General features: G+C 52.5%; 1 pseudogene; it reads left to right on the top strand.

Annotated features, from left to right (window-relative positions):
• Positions 1-8451: 8451 nt before the first annotated feature.
• Positions 8452-15475, top strand: LOC109742049 (sucrose:sucrose 1-fructosyltransferase-like; annotated as a pseudogene).
• Positions 15476-16363: the final 888 nt, after the last annotated feature.

Genomic DNA, 16363 nt, shown 5'->3' with positions numbered 1-16363 from the left:
ATGCCGCTGCATCGCCCCGTCGGGCCGCAGCGCCGCAGCCCCCGTGGTTCTCCTCGCGGCTGCATCGACTCGTGCGTCGCCGCTAAGTCGCCCCTTCAGGCCGTAGTGCCGCGATACGCGGTCCCCGCCGCCGCCCCGAGGCCGTCCCCGCGGCTGCACCGACTCGCGAACCGCCGTTGCGTCGCCCCTTCGGGTCGCGGCGTCGCGGCCCGCGATCCCCGCAGCCGCCCCGAGGTCTTCCCGCTGTCGCCCCAACCCGCCTGCCGCCGCTGCGTCGCCCCTTCGGGCCGTAGCGCCGCGGCCCGCAGTCCACTCCGCCGTCACCGCGCGTCGACTTCCTGTGGTATGCGCCGCGCCGTCTCCCTTAGCGCGGGAACGCCACCGTCCGCGTCGGTCTCCCTTGGCGCGGGAACGCCATCGTCCGTGCCGGTCTTCGTCACGCTGTCAGGGTTCTTCGCCTACTTCGAGCACCGCCGCCGCACTCCTAACCTAGCTGTCGTCAGGCCGCTGTTGCCGCTCTTCTTTGGCCGCCGCCGCCGCTACCTTCGTAGTCGCCGCCGCCGCCGCCCGTCCACCCCTTCGTCTTCGTCCAAGCACCATCCCGTCACCAGCGTCGCCGTCATCTACCCTGACCACTTCGTCTACTCCAACCACCGTTGGTGACATCGGCCCCGCGCCGATGGACGCCGCAATCATCGTCGAGTTCTTCTCTGCTGGCCCCTCCGACTTCTCCGACATGGCGTACAGCTCGTGCAGGTCCCTCGTCTACGCATGCCCGGTGCTGGCAACACCGATGCGTGCCTTCATCCACGACGTGTCCCCGGGCCTGGCAAGCCTGGTCGGCGCTTCGTCAACTTCGTCTTCGTCCGTCTACGCATGCCCGGTGCTGGCAACACCGGTGCGTGCCTTCGTCCACGATGTGTCCCCGGGCTTGGCAAACCCGCCGCGACGCGTCGTCAACAACATCTTCTCCCCAGCGCACCACTACTTCGACACCACTGCGCCCATGCTAACTCGGCGCCCCCTTGCGCCCGCGGCTCCACGGCGACTTCCTCGACACCGGCCACCCCGACTCGATATCGACCACGGCATTCTTTGCACGGCTACCTCGACCACGGCTCCACCACCCACGCTCTCGGCTACATCGACAAACGACACAAAGGGCTACCGCCTGCTTGAGCAACCTTGTTGGTTTCCACTCCAGCCACGACACGATGCGTCGACCGTTACGACTATGGGGAGGCGTGTCCGTCGGCTTGCCTTCGGATTCTTCTCCAGTCTCACCGTCTGCGTCGCTACCGTTGTGACTACGGGGGATGTTGAGTAACGTGATTGTATTAGGAAACATAGGTTAGACTAGGAAATATTCTGGCTTGCCTTGTACTCCAAGTAGATCATGTACTCCTATATATATGCCCACGAGGCTCAAGCAATACAACAAACTATTCCACCAATCCCTCTATCTCCCTTCTAACAATCTCCATAGAAACGAAATACAAATTCTGCTCAGACATTGCACATACGTTTGAGCATAAATATTGTTTTGTGCAAAGCGCTCTTCGGATGTCATTTGGCCACCAAATTTTGCAAGCACATAAAACATTTAGTCATAAATGAATCTACAAAGTTTTAGATTTTATTTTGATATGTTTTCAATTGTGGGTTTAGTGTGGGTGCATCTATCTGGGGCATAGAAAAACCGCTCCCGGGGAGAAATCACGTGAAATGATAGTAGCTCAGAGGCTACAAGCATGGCCCAGCCCGGGGCATGATACATTTGTGGCTCCACCCTGCCTAATGCCTAACGCGAAGTGATAGCGTCCAAACATCATGGTTTGCTCGATATGATCCGTTGAACGAACCATGACAATTGACAAGAAATTTGCGGGCTCCAGCGGACGATGAGCTGACAGACGTGGAACATACTTTCTGAATGATTCGATGGAAGATAAGAAATGGCTCTTGTACCTGATGATGTTTATGGTGAAGTGTCCAGATCTTGGCTATATCATTGGTACCTTGTGATGGGGATTTTGGTGGGTCCGTCATGAAGCCATCCATGAGGGGTGAATTTTAGAGCACGTGTCAATGGTGGGTTTCATTAAGAGATATCTTGAAGATGAAATGGATGTAGTGGGCCTGGAGAAGCAGAAGCCGTGGGCTGTGAGACCGGCAGCACGACCCAATCAAAAAAAAAGACAGCCATAAAAGAAAATCAGAAATACTAACACCCACACGTATGGGTGTTTGCATCTCGCCAACGCGCATGGATCAACGCTGTTTTGAGTTTGCATGAATTTTGGCATGTTTTGCCAGATTTTTTCCGCCGCCGCCGAGGGACGCCGCCGGGCTAAGCCCGGGGGCCGATGGCGGTGGCGGAGGATTTCCTCTCTCCCGCGTCTCCGGGGTGGTGCGGGGCCCCTAGACATGTGGTGGCGCGGCCGATCTGATTTCTGCGGCGCGGCGGATGGCTGCGGCAGGCGGCGGGAGGCCGGCCCGTCCTCGGACGGCGACGGCTTGGCGCGGCGGGCGGCCCAGTCACGGGCGGCGGTCGGGGCTGCGGGCGCAGGGGCTGGCCCTTCGAGCGGAGGCGGTCGGGGCTGCAGGCGCATGGGCTGGCCCTTCGGGCGGCGGTGGCCGGCTTGGCTACGGTGGCGTGCATGCTGCCTTCAGATCGGCGGCGGCGGTGTGGAGGGCCTAGTGGTCTCGTCGACGGCACCTCCAGTCAAATCTGTTCCGACCGGTGCAGCCGGCGGTGGTGGTCATCTCTTCCGTCAGAGGTGGTCGGCCTGAGGCTGGGTGTTCGGATCTCTGGATCCGTCATCTAGTACCGGCTGCGAGTCGGGGAGACGTAGTTGCCGGTGAAAACCAAGCCGATAGCGGGCGATGGCGGCGTTCCGCGTCGTTACCTTGATAAAGGCATCGTCTGTGACTACTGTCGACCCACTCGTACTGCTCCGGAGGAAACTCTAGGATCTGGTCTTCCGGATCAGACGATGGCAGCATTACAGTGTCGTTTCTCTCTTGGGAGCATCGTTCGTGGAGCAGCGCTGGAAGATAGAGGCAGGAGGTGGAGCGGCTTCGTCTATCACGGAGCTTCGGTGGAAATGTCAAGTCATGCCTGGCCGACAGGTGCCACGCTTTGTCATGCCTATTCGGCAGGTGCTATGCACGACAGATCTTCCAAAGACTTCAAGCTGTGTCGGCTGGTGGTACTTGGCGGCATGGTGCTGAGGTGTACCGGCGGTGACCGCGACGTACTTAGCAGTTCGCGCGCAGGGAGGTGGTGTCGTTTAGCGCCGTGGTGGCGTCAACGGCAGCTAGACCGGGCAAGGTTGATGCGTCAGTACATCTCTGAAGATGGAGTGGTGGCAGTTGGCGGCGGCGGCCTCTGAGAGCGCGTTGGACCAGCGTGTGCCCCATACCCGGCAAGTGGCTTGGTTGGGGCCTCAGGTCTTAGATGTTAGGTTTGGCTGTGATGTCTGTTTGGTATTAGGCCCAGACTATCAGCATCCCTGCATCAACTGGATAGGAGTAGCGACAGTTGTTGCCTAGACGGTGGCTTCAGACTTACTGTTGTATTTCTTTGTAAGGTCGTTTGTGAATAATTATTAAAGTGGTTGCATGCATCGTCCAGATGCAGAGGCCCGGGGTCCTCCTCCTTGTCTAAAAAAACGTAGGATTGGGTTAGTGTGTGCATTCGTTCGGTCGCCCACACGTCCGTTTCCACACGTGGAGGTGTTGGTGTTTGGGCGTTTAGCAGTTTGGCCACACGCCAGTTTTCAATGCACGCAGAGGGGCTGATGTGTGGGCGTTTATCAGTTCGCCCACACGCCAGTCTCCTCTCCCACACCCAAAGCTATCAGTTGACATGTGTTTTGCAGGGTACATGGCAACTGCCCTAGTATGCTTGTAAGCAGATGACAACTCTCTCTTTACCTGAACATGTTATTTTGCCATGTCTTTTTGTAGTGCTACATGGCAACTGCCTAGTGTTTAGTAGATGGCAACTCCTAAAGATATCACCGTGCCCACACGCCCGTCTCCTCTCCCACACCCAAAGCTGTCAGTTGCCATGTGTTTGCAGGGTACATGGCAACTGCCCCTAGTGTGCATGTAAGCAGATGGCAACTCTCTCTTTATCCGAACATATTATTTTGCCATGTCTTTTTGTAGTGCTACATGGCAAGTGCCTAGTGTTAGTAGGTGGCAACTCCTAAAGTTTTCAAATCATGTCAACTGTAGTAGACCAGACCACACATGGCAACAGCTGCAGTTGTCCAAAAATGGCATCTGGCACTTGACCTGAGATGGCGACTGCAGTTGAGCAACCATGGCAACTGTAGTTGTCCGACATGGCAACTGTAGTTCAGCAACATGACAACTGCAGTTAAACGAACATGGAAAAGGGTCCGGGACCATGGCAACTGCGGGGACGCGTGGTGACTGTCACGCGGGGCGTGCGGGACCATAAGGTAGGAGGCCTGACGTACGGGCATGTGGATGTTATCTATTTCGCCACACGTAGACGTGTGGGAGGGACCGTGAGGCAAAAAAAGACACATAAGCATTATTTATTTTGCCCACACGTAGATGTATGGGCTGGTTTTCTTAGACACCACACAAAATGTGTGACAGATCCTTAACGCCTACATGTGTGGATGTTATCGGCGTTCAAGAAAATTGGTTCGAAATCTATACGTCAATCAAATAGGAAAACGAAGTTTACGTGAGGGCTACGGCCCCTAGGACGGGACAGCATCGGAGGGAAACGAGTTTGAACTTTTGTTACAGTTTACAGTGCGTGTCGGTACTTCTCTGGAGCCAGGCCTCCACCCACCTCTAAACCACAAAAATTCTATCATGCATCTCCATCGTCTCAATCCTGCCAAACAAATCCTCCTCAATTATGCATTCATTGTCTTCTTCCTCAAGCCTTAATCACACCTGTCACATGATATTAGAGGTCGGATGCGTGATGCGATGATCGGAAGCTGGCCGCGCGTGGTGGATCTGCTGCTGTCCAGTGTGGTAAGTGGAAGAGAGATGGTGGATTCTGTCCATTTGGATAGAGCAATCGGGTCATATCCGGGCATTTTCTGGGATACTGTGGCCGTGCGCCTAACGCGTAGACGCATCCTTTGGCCCATCCTGTCCGTCACGGTCAATATGCCCATATATTCACATACTTCAATGTTTAAAACAAGTTTGCAAGTTCAAATACTAATTGTCTTAAATAAAAATAATTTTACAACCCAATCGAAATTGTCTCGAATAAAATTGTTCTACAACCAAATCTAAATTGTCTTGAATAAACATAAGGAACCAATACATTTATTGGTTGCCAATGTGATTTCACATATGCTCAACCAAGTCATTTTAAAGATCCAAATGAGTGTGCCAGTCACGCATTTCATGATGGAATTGGGTAAACTGTTCAAACGTCGCCGGTTCTTGGTGCAGGGGCTCAATATTTTCATCTTGAAAATCAAATCCTTGGTCGAAGATGTTGTTATCACGCTCGTCCTCGACGATCATGTTGTGCAGGATCACACAAGCAGTCATCACCTCCCAAAACTTCCCTTCATCCTATGTCAGTGCAGGGTTTCGAACGATACCCCGTCGGGATTGAAGCACACCAAAAGCACGTTCCACATTCTTTCTAGCACTCTCTTGCATTTGGGCAAATCTCTGTCTCTTCTCACCTTGGGGGTTCGCGATTGTCTTCACAAAGTTGACCACTGAGGATATATACCATCAGCTAGGTAGTATCCCTTGTTGTAGTGGTGGCCATTGATCTCAAAGTTGACAGGTGGGGAGTGGCCTTCTGCAAGCCTTGCGAAGACTGGAGAACACTGCAGCACGTTGATATCATTGTGAGAACATGGCATGCCGAAGAAAGAATGTCATATCCAAAGATCTTGCGAAGCCACCACTTCTAATATGACAGTGCATGCTTTAACATGCCCCTTGTACTGGCCCTGCCAAATAAATGGACAGTTCTTCCACTTGAAGTGCATACAATCTATACTGCCAAGCATGCCTGGAAAGCCTCTATCAGGGTTGATCGCCAATAGCCTTTCTGTATCAGCAGCATTTGGCTGCCTCAAGTACTCAGGGACAAACACTGCCACCACGGCCTTGCAGAACTTGTACATTGACAACAGACATGTGGACTCACTCATGCGCTAGTGTCCCCGACAGGCGGGTCACGGGGAGGACAAGGGCGTGCGTCCCGCACGTCCGCGTGATGTCTGTTTCACCCCAAACGTGGCGCATGTTTGGGCCGGGAATGAGTCGAAAACGGACGAAAACCGATCATTTGTCCGTTTAGGGCCGTGCATTGGGCCGCGCTATTCGTCCGTTCTACCCCAAACTGACTAGGACGGACGGGATGAGGTCGTGCGCTGGAGTTGGCCCTATTCCATGGATCGATAGTGTACCCAAAAAGGCTTTTGCCCCGATTTTATATATAATCATCTGTAGTTTACAATGGATCTCTCTTTCTGTCTCGCATATCCTAAAAGCACAAACATAGAAAACACATGTGGTTTACATGCCATGTTGTGAGTTACGAATACATGAATGTATCAGCGAAATTGTCTTGTTGCATCCTGGTGAAAAGGTAGCATGTGGTTTACATGACATGTTGTGAGTTAAGAACACATCAATGTATCAGCGAAATTGTCTTCTGCATCCCGGTGAAGAGGTAGGAGTTTTTCTGAAATAAACTAAGAGTGAAAATTCATAAGCATTAGAGTCCTCCAAAAATTCTATTAAATTCCTTTGAGCCGCCCTCGCAAAAAAGTTCCTTTGAGCTGAAGAGACTCTAATTTAAGTCCCTTATAGGTAAAACTGTGTCTATCATAGCTTGCCACAGAACTAGTTAAGCTCGCTAAGCTTTTAACAATTTAAAAGTTATATATTTTTTAAATAAATAGTGGAACATCTCTCTATTGTAATAAGATGATCCAATGGAGGGATTCTGAAAATATGCATTTATGTGTCCTCGGAAAAAAAAGCATTTCAGTTCACATCTACATAAATATATAATGAACTACTTGTTTTTTTGTCCAGGACACATAAAGTTGTATTTGTTTCAATCGCTCCGTTGGATCATGTTATAAAATGTGTTGTTTCAGTATTTTTTCAGGATTTTTAAAAACGTTTACACCATTCAAAATCTTAACTAATTATGTGGCAAGCTATGATAGAAAATCCTACTCCATGAGCCCTATGTACATGGATGGAGAGAGTAGGGGTAATCCAGCCATGAGCAACCTAAATTGCACCCTCGTTGCTAATGTGCCGAGTAAATTGGGAAGGGAGGGAGTATGACGCCAGATACCTGTAAGCCAAGACAACAACTACCAAGTTGCTCTGATCCCGGTGGTTCTCTCCACTGGCTGCTTCTTGAGCATCACTACTAGCTCATTGCTTTCATCAAATTGGAAACACATATTTTCAAGAAGGCAAAAGTCAAGGTTCTTCGCTTTGCAACGAAATAAACCACATGCTCCACTGCATGTGCAAGTACACAGAAAATACAAAGTTTTAGGTACACACAGGTAAATAGTAACTCCTGTTTCTTACAGAGCACAACCATACAGATGCATTAAATGAAAATCTCTATACGCATACTACACATATGTATATTTTATGTAGATTTTTCAAGGTCTTTTTGACATTTAAAAACGTTGTATTAGTTGTTTTGGAAACCTCATTTCGTTTTTGATCCTTGCGCCCTTCATCCGTTGTAGTTGTACAATGCAAATATAAATGTTCAAATTAATTTAATCCCATGAACAGCTCTGGAGCCAGAGGAGACCAATCCAGTATTCTATTATCTTAGGGAAACATAAACACATGCCACATCATCACAGGCCCACCACAAAATGCACGCAAACTACTTCTCACTGTTAGTTGATCCCCGCCGATTCTATTTATTTCAACATGCCACCGCTAATAATATTTGCTTCCATAAGTTAGAGTTTGGTATACTTTGTTGCTCAAGTACATTCAACTAATATCTCAAGCGGAACACTTAACTTTGGTGAGCATTTCTACTGTTGGACATTTTTTATCGTTGAGTATTTTACTTTTATGCCTAACATTACTTGATATTCACATGCATAATGCACGCGTGGACACCCAGAAATTTTTGTCCCAAGTCCGCGCCGTTGATCAACTTTGTGAATGGCACCAAGACCGCCAATTCTCGGACATCACAGCAAAATCCCGAGCATTGAGGTTAATAGTTTTGGCTATCCTGCGCTCCCTCCTGTTAGCAGATTATTTTCTGACGTATTAAAAGCAGCGGGCTTATTTCTAAACACTGTTAACGTTGTAAAGCTAAAGTGAAAATCCGCCGCCGCAGCCCAGCTCTATAAAAAACGTGCTGGCTCACTCACTTCATGCATCCAGAGTCCACCAATTTTTGTTTCTTGCAGTGCTCGAGCGGCGCCGCGATGGAGTCACACGCCGTTCCTAGCGAGCAGCCCGCGTACAAGCCGCTGCCATCCACCGTCAACGAGGACGCCCATGAGCATCAGAGCGGCGGCATGAGGTGGCGTGCGTGCGCTGCCTTGCTGGCGGCCTCAGCCGTGGTGCTGGTGGTGGTGCTGGTCACCGCCACCACGCCGGGAGGAGGAGCCAGGGTGGACCAGGCGTCGGTCAATGGCGCCGACGAGGATGCCGGCGGGTTCCCGTGGAGCAACGAGATGCTGCAGTGGCAGCGAGCCGCGTTCCATTTCCAGCCCGAGAAGAACTTCATGAGCGGTACGTGACTAGTTAATTTCCCCTCCATTCGGACGATTCGTTTTCAGATTCAAATTCCGTTTGTTTCTCTCTGGCGTGGTTTGATCGACAAACTGATGTTGCTGCCTTTGCTTTCTGTTTGCCGGCGGTGGCGGGCTACTCCGGCGACATGCAGATCCCAACGGTACGTTAGTGCACACTGACCAGAACGGAGATTCCATGTGGCATATATGATTGATTGCAGCGGACCGCCGCTGCAGGCCTCCGTCCCCAATGCCGGCCATCCATCGCTAGCAAAATAATCAGCCTGCAGGTCGCCGCCCCATGTTCTCGGCCATCCAGACGCTGCGTGCAGGCTGGCTCCCCCTCCATCCCAACACCGCATGCACTACTCCCAGCGCACTGTCATCCCAACGCTGCCAAAAATCACAGCCTACGCTGCTTGCAGGCCGCCGGCGGCTGCAGGAACTAACTTAATTAGCTAGCTTTTATTTTGGAAAAGAATGCACATGGCATGATGTAAAGAAGAGAGCTCGATGGAGTTGAATATTTACCATGATATGGCCTCGTATTCTAGTGTCTGCATGGTCATTCATGGGACGGGCTGGACAAGGTCGGGGTCATGCGGCCCAAGCGAAGGCTGTCGTCTATATGTCAGCGACCAGTTTCAGATCCCGGAGGCTTGATGAGAAGACCAAAAATCGAGTAATCTAGCCGCGGACGACAGCCGGCAAGCGAGGAAGAGGGCATGCGGCCGGGGCGGCGCACTCGCCTTCGTCGTCTTCGTCAGGTGACCCACTCAAAATCCTGTAGGTTCGAGGGTAACACAAAGGCATGACAACTCGCCGCTGCCGACGGCTAGCTATGACGCGACGAGCGATGGCGACGGTGCGGGCTGGCAATGGCGATGGCAAATGAACGAGTGTGGGATGGAGAATTACTGCCTGAGATTTCAGGGGAAGGTGCCTGCGGGATGGATACATTTGAACTACCCAAAACGCCCTTAATTACTTAATATACTACCGAAAATCTTGTGTAGTATCTGCTCATCTGGGCCGTTGAACAAAAAAAATTAACGGTCCAAATTAATCTGATGTACCGTAAAAGGTCCCATATTATAAGACATATATTTTTTTTGTCCTAACTCACTTTGTTAAGTTTAACTATGTTTTAAAAAATTCAACAACGCTGCAGTACCAAGTGAGTATATCAGTGGATCCAGCGCGAAATATGATTTTATTGAAACTTATACGCCCTGTATTTTTGTAAGCTAACAAGGTTGAAATTATTTGACCGATACACATATTTTTGGAACCTCACCCAAAGGAATGGAGGAATTTTCTTTCGAAATGAAAGCTGAAACCATGCATTTTTATAGCTACCCAAAGAAACATATGTGAAAAGTGAGTTGGTGATCTAAACATGAGGCCTCAAGAAGGGCAAGGAGGACTGATTTGATTGATCTGATTAAGCACTCATTGCAGGTTTGGTATACTACCGTGGATGGTACCACATGTTCTACCAGTACAACCCGAAGGGTATTGCTTGGGCCTTTGGCATTTTGTGGGGCCATGCCGCGTCCCGAGACCTCGTCCACTGGTGCCAACTTCCATTAGCTGTGCTTCCTGACCAGTGGTATGACATCCAAGGTGTCTTGTCAGGCACCATCACTGTGCTTCCTAACGGCACACTCATCATGCTCTACACTGGTGCCACCAATGTATCCACCGTTGAGGTCCAGTGCGTTGCCGTCCCCGACGACCCAAACGATCCCCTCCTCCGCCGCTGGACCAAGCACCCCGCCAACCCCGTCCTCTTCTCGCCACCGTGGATCAGCACCAACGACTTCCGAGACCCCACCTCCGCGTGGTATTGATGGCTCTGATCACACATGGCGCACCGTCCTCGGGTCCAAGGATGACCACAATGGTCACCACGCTGGCATCGCCTTCATGTACAAGACTAAGGACTTCCTTAACTATGAGCTCGTCCCGGGTATCTTGCACCGTGTCGAGAACACCGGCGAGTGGGAGTGCATCGACTTCTACCCGGTCGGTGGCGGCAACAACTCATCAGAAGTGTTGTACGTGCTGAAGGCGAGCATGGACGATGAACGACATGACTACTACTCACTGGGGAGGTACGACGCGGCGGCAAACACATGGACCCCAGTGGACCCTGAGGCCGACTTGGGGATCGGGCTAAGGTACGACTGGGGCAAGCTTTATGCATCCAGCTCATTCTATGATCCGGTGAAGCGGCGGCGCATTATGATGGGTTATGTCGGTGAGGTCGACTCCGCGAAGGCCGACGTAGCCAAAGGATGGGCCTCAATCCAGGTATATATCTATCTGTCCATACTACACATCGATAGCCTATGATTGTTTTACGATCTTGCATCCATCATCATTGGTTCATTATGCATGTTTACTGTTTAGATAGATCAACGCATTGCCTCTTGAAAATGCTGGGGTTGTTAAATCAATGCAATTGCAAATTTGCAATCGTTCTTCTCCGGTATGCAACGTACCTGCATGCTTAAAATGTTGAGGCCTGCATGGCTGATTGGTTGCGAAATATGGACCTATATGTAGGCCGCGCGGCACCCGGCGGAAACATGTTAACCACATTTTCAATATATGTCTAGTTTTTTTTTGCATCGAATTGGGTCTGTTAGAAGGGAGAGAGAGGATTGTTGCGGAATATGATGGATGTATTATTCAGCCCCGAGGGCGAGTATATATTGAGTACAAGACTTGGAGGGCAAGACGCCTCTCCTGGAGATAAGGTAGGAGACGGATTACAAATCCTAGACTACCAAATACAAGTATCCCAAATATATCTCTAACATCCCCCCGCAGTCGTAGCGGTAGCGTTGCGAACAACAGGAGCGTCGCGGACGGTCAGACTGGAGAGAATAGCAGCCGACGGACTGACATCCCCCCGCAGTCCTAGCGGGAGCGTCGTGGACGGTGTCGCGTCGCGGACGCGTTGACTGTAGAGGAAGCCGACGAGTTGCTCAAGCAGATGATAGCCCTTTGTGCCGATGTTGATGTAGCCGAGAGCATAGGGTGGTGTAGCCATGGTCGAGGTAGCCGTGCGAAGAACGCCGTGGTCGATGTCGAGTCGGGGTAGCCGGTGTCGAGGGAGTCGCCGTGGAGCCGCAGGCGCAAGGAGGCGCCGAGTTAGTCATGGGCGCAGTGGTGTCGAAGAAGTGATGCGCCAGGAAGGAGAATGGTGTTGACGACGCGTCGCGCCGGGTTTGCCAACCCCGGGGACACATCGTAGACGAAGGCACGCGTCGGTGTTGCCAGCACCGGGCATGCGTAGACGGTCGAAGACGAAGTTGACGAAGCGCCGCACCAGGCTTGCCAGGCTCGGGGACACGTCGTGGACGAAGGCACTCGGCGGTGTTGCCAGCACCGGTCATGCGTAGACTGGGACCTGCACGAGCTGTACGCCATGTCGAAGAGGTCGGAGAGGCCAGCAGAGAAGGACTCGACGATGGTTGCGGCGCCAATCAGCGCGGGGCCTATGTCGCCCGCGGTTGTCGGAGTAGATGAAGCGGTCGGGGTAGATGACGGCGACGCTGGCGACGAGCTGGTGCTGGACGAAGACGAAGTGGGGTGGACGGGCGGCGGCGACAGCTACGGAGGTAGCCGCGGCGGCGGCCAAAGAAGAGCGGCGGCGGCGGCCTGACGGCGGCGGCGGCGGCTAGGTTAGGAGTGCGGCGGCGGTGCTCGAAGTAGGCGAAGAACCCTGACAGCGTGACGAAGACCGGCGCGGACGGTGGCGTTCCCGCGCCAAGGGAGACGGCGCGGTGCATACCACGGGAGGTCGACGCGCGGTGACGGCGGAGTGGACCGCGGGCCGCGGCGCTACGGCCCAAGTGGCGACGCAGCGGCGACAGGCGGGTCGGGGCGACGGCGGGAAGACCTCGAGGCGGCGGCGGGGACTGCGGGCCGCGACGCTGCGGCCCGAAGGGGCGACGCAACGGCGGTTCGCGAGTCGGTGCCACCGCGGGGATGGCCTCGGGGCGGCGGCGGGGACCGCGTATCGCGACACTACGGCCCGAAGGGGCGACGCAGCGGCGACGCACGAGTCGATGCAGCCGCGAGGAGAACCACGGGGCGGCGGCGCTGCGGCCCGACGGGGCGACGCAGCGGCAGCCCGATGCTCGATCGATGGAGAGGCGCGCTGAACTCGGGGACGATCTTTACGGGACCTGCGGAGGCGCGCGCAACCGACGGGCCAGGTCGGTCGCATGGCGTAGATGAGGTGGATCGCGGCGGCGAGCGGATGATCAAGCCGATCGCGCGCGAGGTCGGGGACGCCGCTCGGTGGAGACGTGGTGGCGGCGGAGTCCGAGATGAAGCTGGCGACGACGGACGGCGTGGGACGTCGTGCGGACGAGCTTGTCAGCACCGGCACCCGGGCTGCCAAAGCAACGCCGGCGCCCGGGCAGCGAGGCCCGAGTGACCAACGGAGCAGCGGCGCCCGAGTTGAGGCAGCCAATGAGCCTGACGCAGCCGTCCCGATGCAGCCGAGGACGAGGCCGGCGAGGTAGACCGCCGGGCCGCCGTGCAGACGCGGCGGAGGCGGATGGCGTGGATCGATTTACGGGCCGACGCGCGAGCAGCGGCTATGATTGGCCGCCGCATGGTGCGAGGCCGCCGGGTGTAGGCGATGCAGGTCTCCCGGTCGGAGGAGGGCGGCGACGGCGGGCGCAGGGCGACGGGCGGGCCGGCGCGCGGACGACGGCCTTGAGGGCTGCCTGTTGCGCGAGGCCGCCGGCTCGGTGAAGTAGCCGGCCAGTCGCGCCGGTGTCGGAGTAGAGGCGCGGGGTGTCGACGGCGGCGGCGGGCGACGCAAACCGATCAAGATTAGATCGGAAAACCAAAAAGAAAAACGCCGATCAAAACGACCGGCGAGAGAGCGAAAAAATCCGGATCAAAGGATCGGGAAAAAAGACTCTCTAGGGCAGCCGGCCAACACGGCCCGCGGACGAACCCTATGTACGGGCGGCACGGCCCCCGGCGGCGGTCATGGAGGCCGACCGCCCCGGGGGCGGCGCGCGGGTGCGGAAGCGGTGGCGGCTAGGGTTTAGGATCGACTTGCGATAGATACCATGTTAGAAGGGAGAGAGAGGATTGTTGCGGAATATGATGGATGTATTATTGAGCCTCGAGGGCGAGTATATATTGAGTACAAGACTTGGAGGGCAAGACGCCTCTCCTGGAGATAAGGTAGGAGACGGATTACAAATCCTAGACTACTAAATACAAGTATCCCAAATATATCTCTAACAGGGTCTTTATTCAAAGAAATAACATCCGGTTACAATCTGTCCATAGGCTGCTGATGAGAAAATCTGAGCTTTGATCAAGCCAACTGTCTATACTCTCCAGCGTACAAGCACGCCGAGCACATTGGTGGGCTGGAAAATTAAGGTCCCTACTAACATGAATAAAAACTAGGCACTATAGTCTCCAATTCTTGTAAGATAGGCGCCACAATCGAACATGAATTGTGGCGCGAGTTTCAGAGGGTGATGAGATCCAAGCAGTCAACCTTCATGATCACATATGAAAACCCACGTAGTTGGGCGAAGGTCTCGAAGGGCCAGCAACTCGACCATGAATGGGTCCGAGACTCCCCTTACACCATGCTCCCAAGAATGCAAGCATCATTGTACTAGTATTCTTTTCCAACCACTGTCATGCAAAGAAAAAACCTTTTCCAACTAATAATATACTAGTTGTTTTTTAATTTACCCTCATAGTAGGTGCAAGAAGCTTAAATATTATTTACTTAATGATCGACAGGCCATCCGCTTGAATTTCTGGAGCAATTTTTGAAGTTCTTTATGTGAAGCCTTTGGTACCATTTTTTGTTCGTGTGGTGATTTCACCAGTAGAAAATCAGTTTTGTTCATTTTTTTAGTTCTTGATTGATGTCAGTGTGCACTCATGAGCTTAACTAACTAACTAACTAACTAACTACGTGCGTGCAGTCAGTTCCAAGGACGGTGGCTCTGGACGAGAAAACCAGGACAAACCTCCTCTTATGGCCTGTGGAGGAGATCGAGACCCTTCGCCTCAATGCCACCGAACTCAGCGACATCACCATTGAAACTGGCTTTGTCTTCTATGTCCCGCTCCGCCAAGCTGATCAACTCGACATCGAGGCCTCCTTCCGCCTCGACGCTTCTGCTATCGCTGCCCTCAATGAGGCCGACATCGGCTACAACTGCAGCAACAGCGGTGGTGCTGCCTCCCGCGGTGCGCTTGGCCCCTTTGGCCTCATCGTCCTTGCATCCAGCGACTGTTGTGGTGAGCAGACGACAGTGTACTTCTATGTGTCCAGGGGCCTCGACGGGGCCCTTCAGACCAATTTTTGCCAAGACGAGTCACGTTCTTCACGAGCCAGGGACGTGACGAAGCGGGTGGTGGGAAGCACGGTACCAGTTCTAGATGGTGAGGCTTTGTCGATGAGGGTGCTTGTGGACCACTCCATTGTGCAGAGCTTTGCGATGGGCGGGAGGTGCACAATGACATCACGGGTGTATCCGACGGAGGCGATCTATGAGGCGGCAGGGGTGTACCTGTTCAATAATGGCACCAACAGTAGTGTGGTGGCGGAAAGACTTGTCGTGCACGAGATGGACTCCGCACCCAACAAGATCATCACGGATGATAAATATTTGCATTTTGAATGAAGATCTTGTGTGCCAACAGTGACCACCAAAGTGTTAGATCAAAGAATCCCAACAGGGAAGGATAAGACATATCCAAATAATTTTACACGCCCTCGTCGGGGCTGAAACATGTACCATTGGACTATTTTGTTTTCCATTCATGACACAGTGAACAATAAATCTCCCTCGATATCTGGTTATTGAGGTCATCCTTTTTTTTTGGGGGGGGGGGGGGGGGGGGGGATTCGCAGATCCCTAGAACCATCACCAATAATCCATTTTATTCTATTTCTCTATATATTTGTGCAAACACTATGAATACTTAAATTTCACATCATCATTATTCAGAACAGTATGTTACTACTTTCAACAAGTAAACATTTCCCGAGTTTAAATTTTAGAAAAATTCTATATCAAACAGGCGACATATAGTTTAAATAAAATATACAGCTCAAACATACAACATCACCCACTCCTATTCCCACTTCCACTCACCCCCCCCCCCCCCCTTCTTTGATGCTAGAATTTTTGCTTTCGCCAACTCCAAATACTTCATTTGCCTTGCTACAAGCCCAATTAGGTTCATGAACATGATATTGAATTCTTGCACCATCTTCTTAGCCTTCACTTCATATCCAAAAGACTTTCAACTTCTCTTCTTCAATTGTTGTCTTGCACTCCTCGCATTCTACCTTGTGCTTCTCCACAACCTTGACCTCCAACTACCTTGCTTCCTTATCTTGTTTTCTCTCTGCCTCCAACTCCTATATTGCTATTATCTCTTCGACCGACGTCTTGAAGAAACTCCATTCTTTTGATTATACTTCTCACCCACCTCACAGGCGACCCCTTTTTGATATTGGTGACCACCGATTAGCTCTGAGTACCACTTCGGCCTTCCCCTTCATC

The sequence above is a fragment of the Aegilops tauschii genome, chromosome 7, assembly GCF_002575655.3.
Source record: "Aegilops tauschii subsp. strangulata cultivar AL8/78 chromosome 7, Aet v6.0, whole genome shotgun sequence".
Taxonomy (NCBI): Eukaryota; Viridiplantae; Streptophyta; class Magnoliopsida; order Poales; family Poaceae; genus Aegilops; species Aegilops tauschii.
The sequence above is the reverse complement of the archived record's forward strand: the minus strand, read 5'-3'. Positions and strand labels throughout refer to the sequence as shown.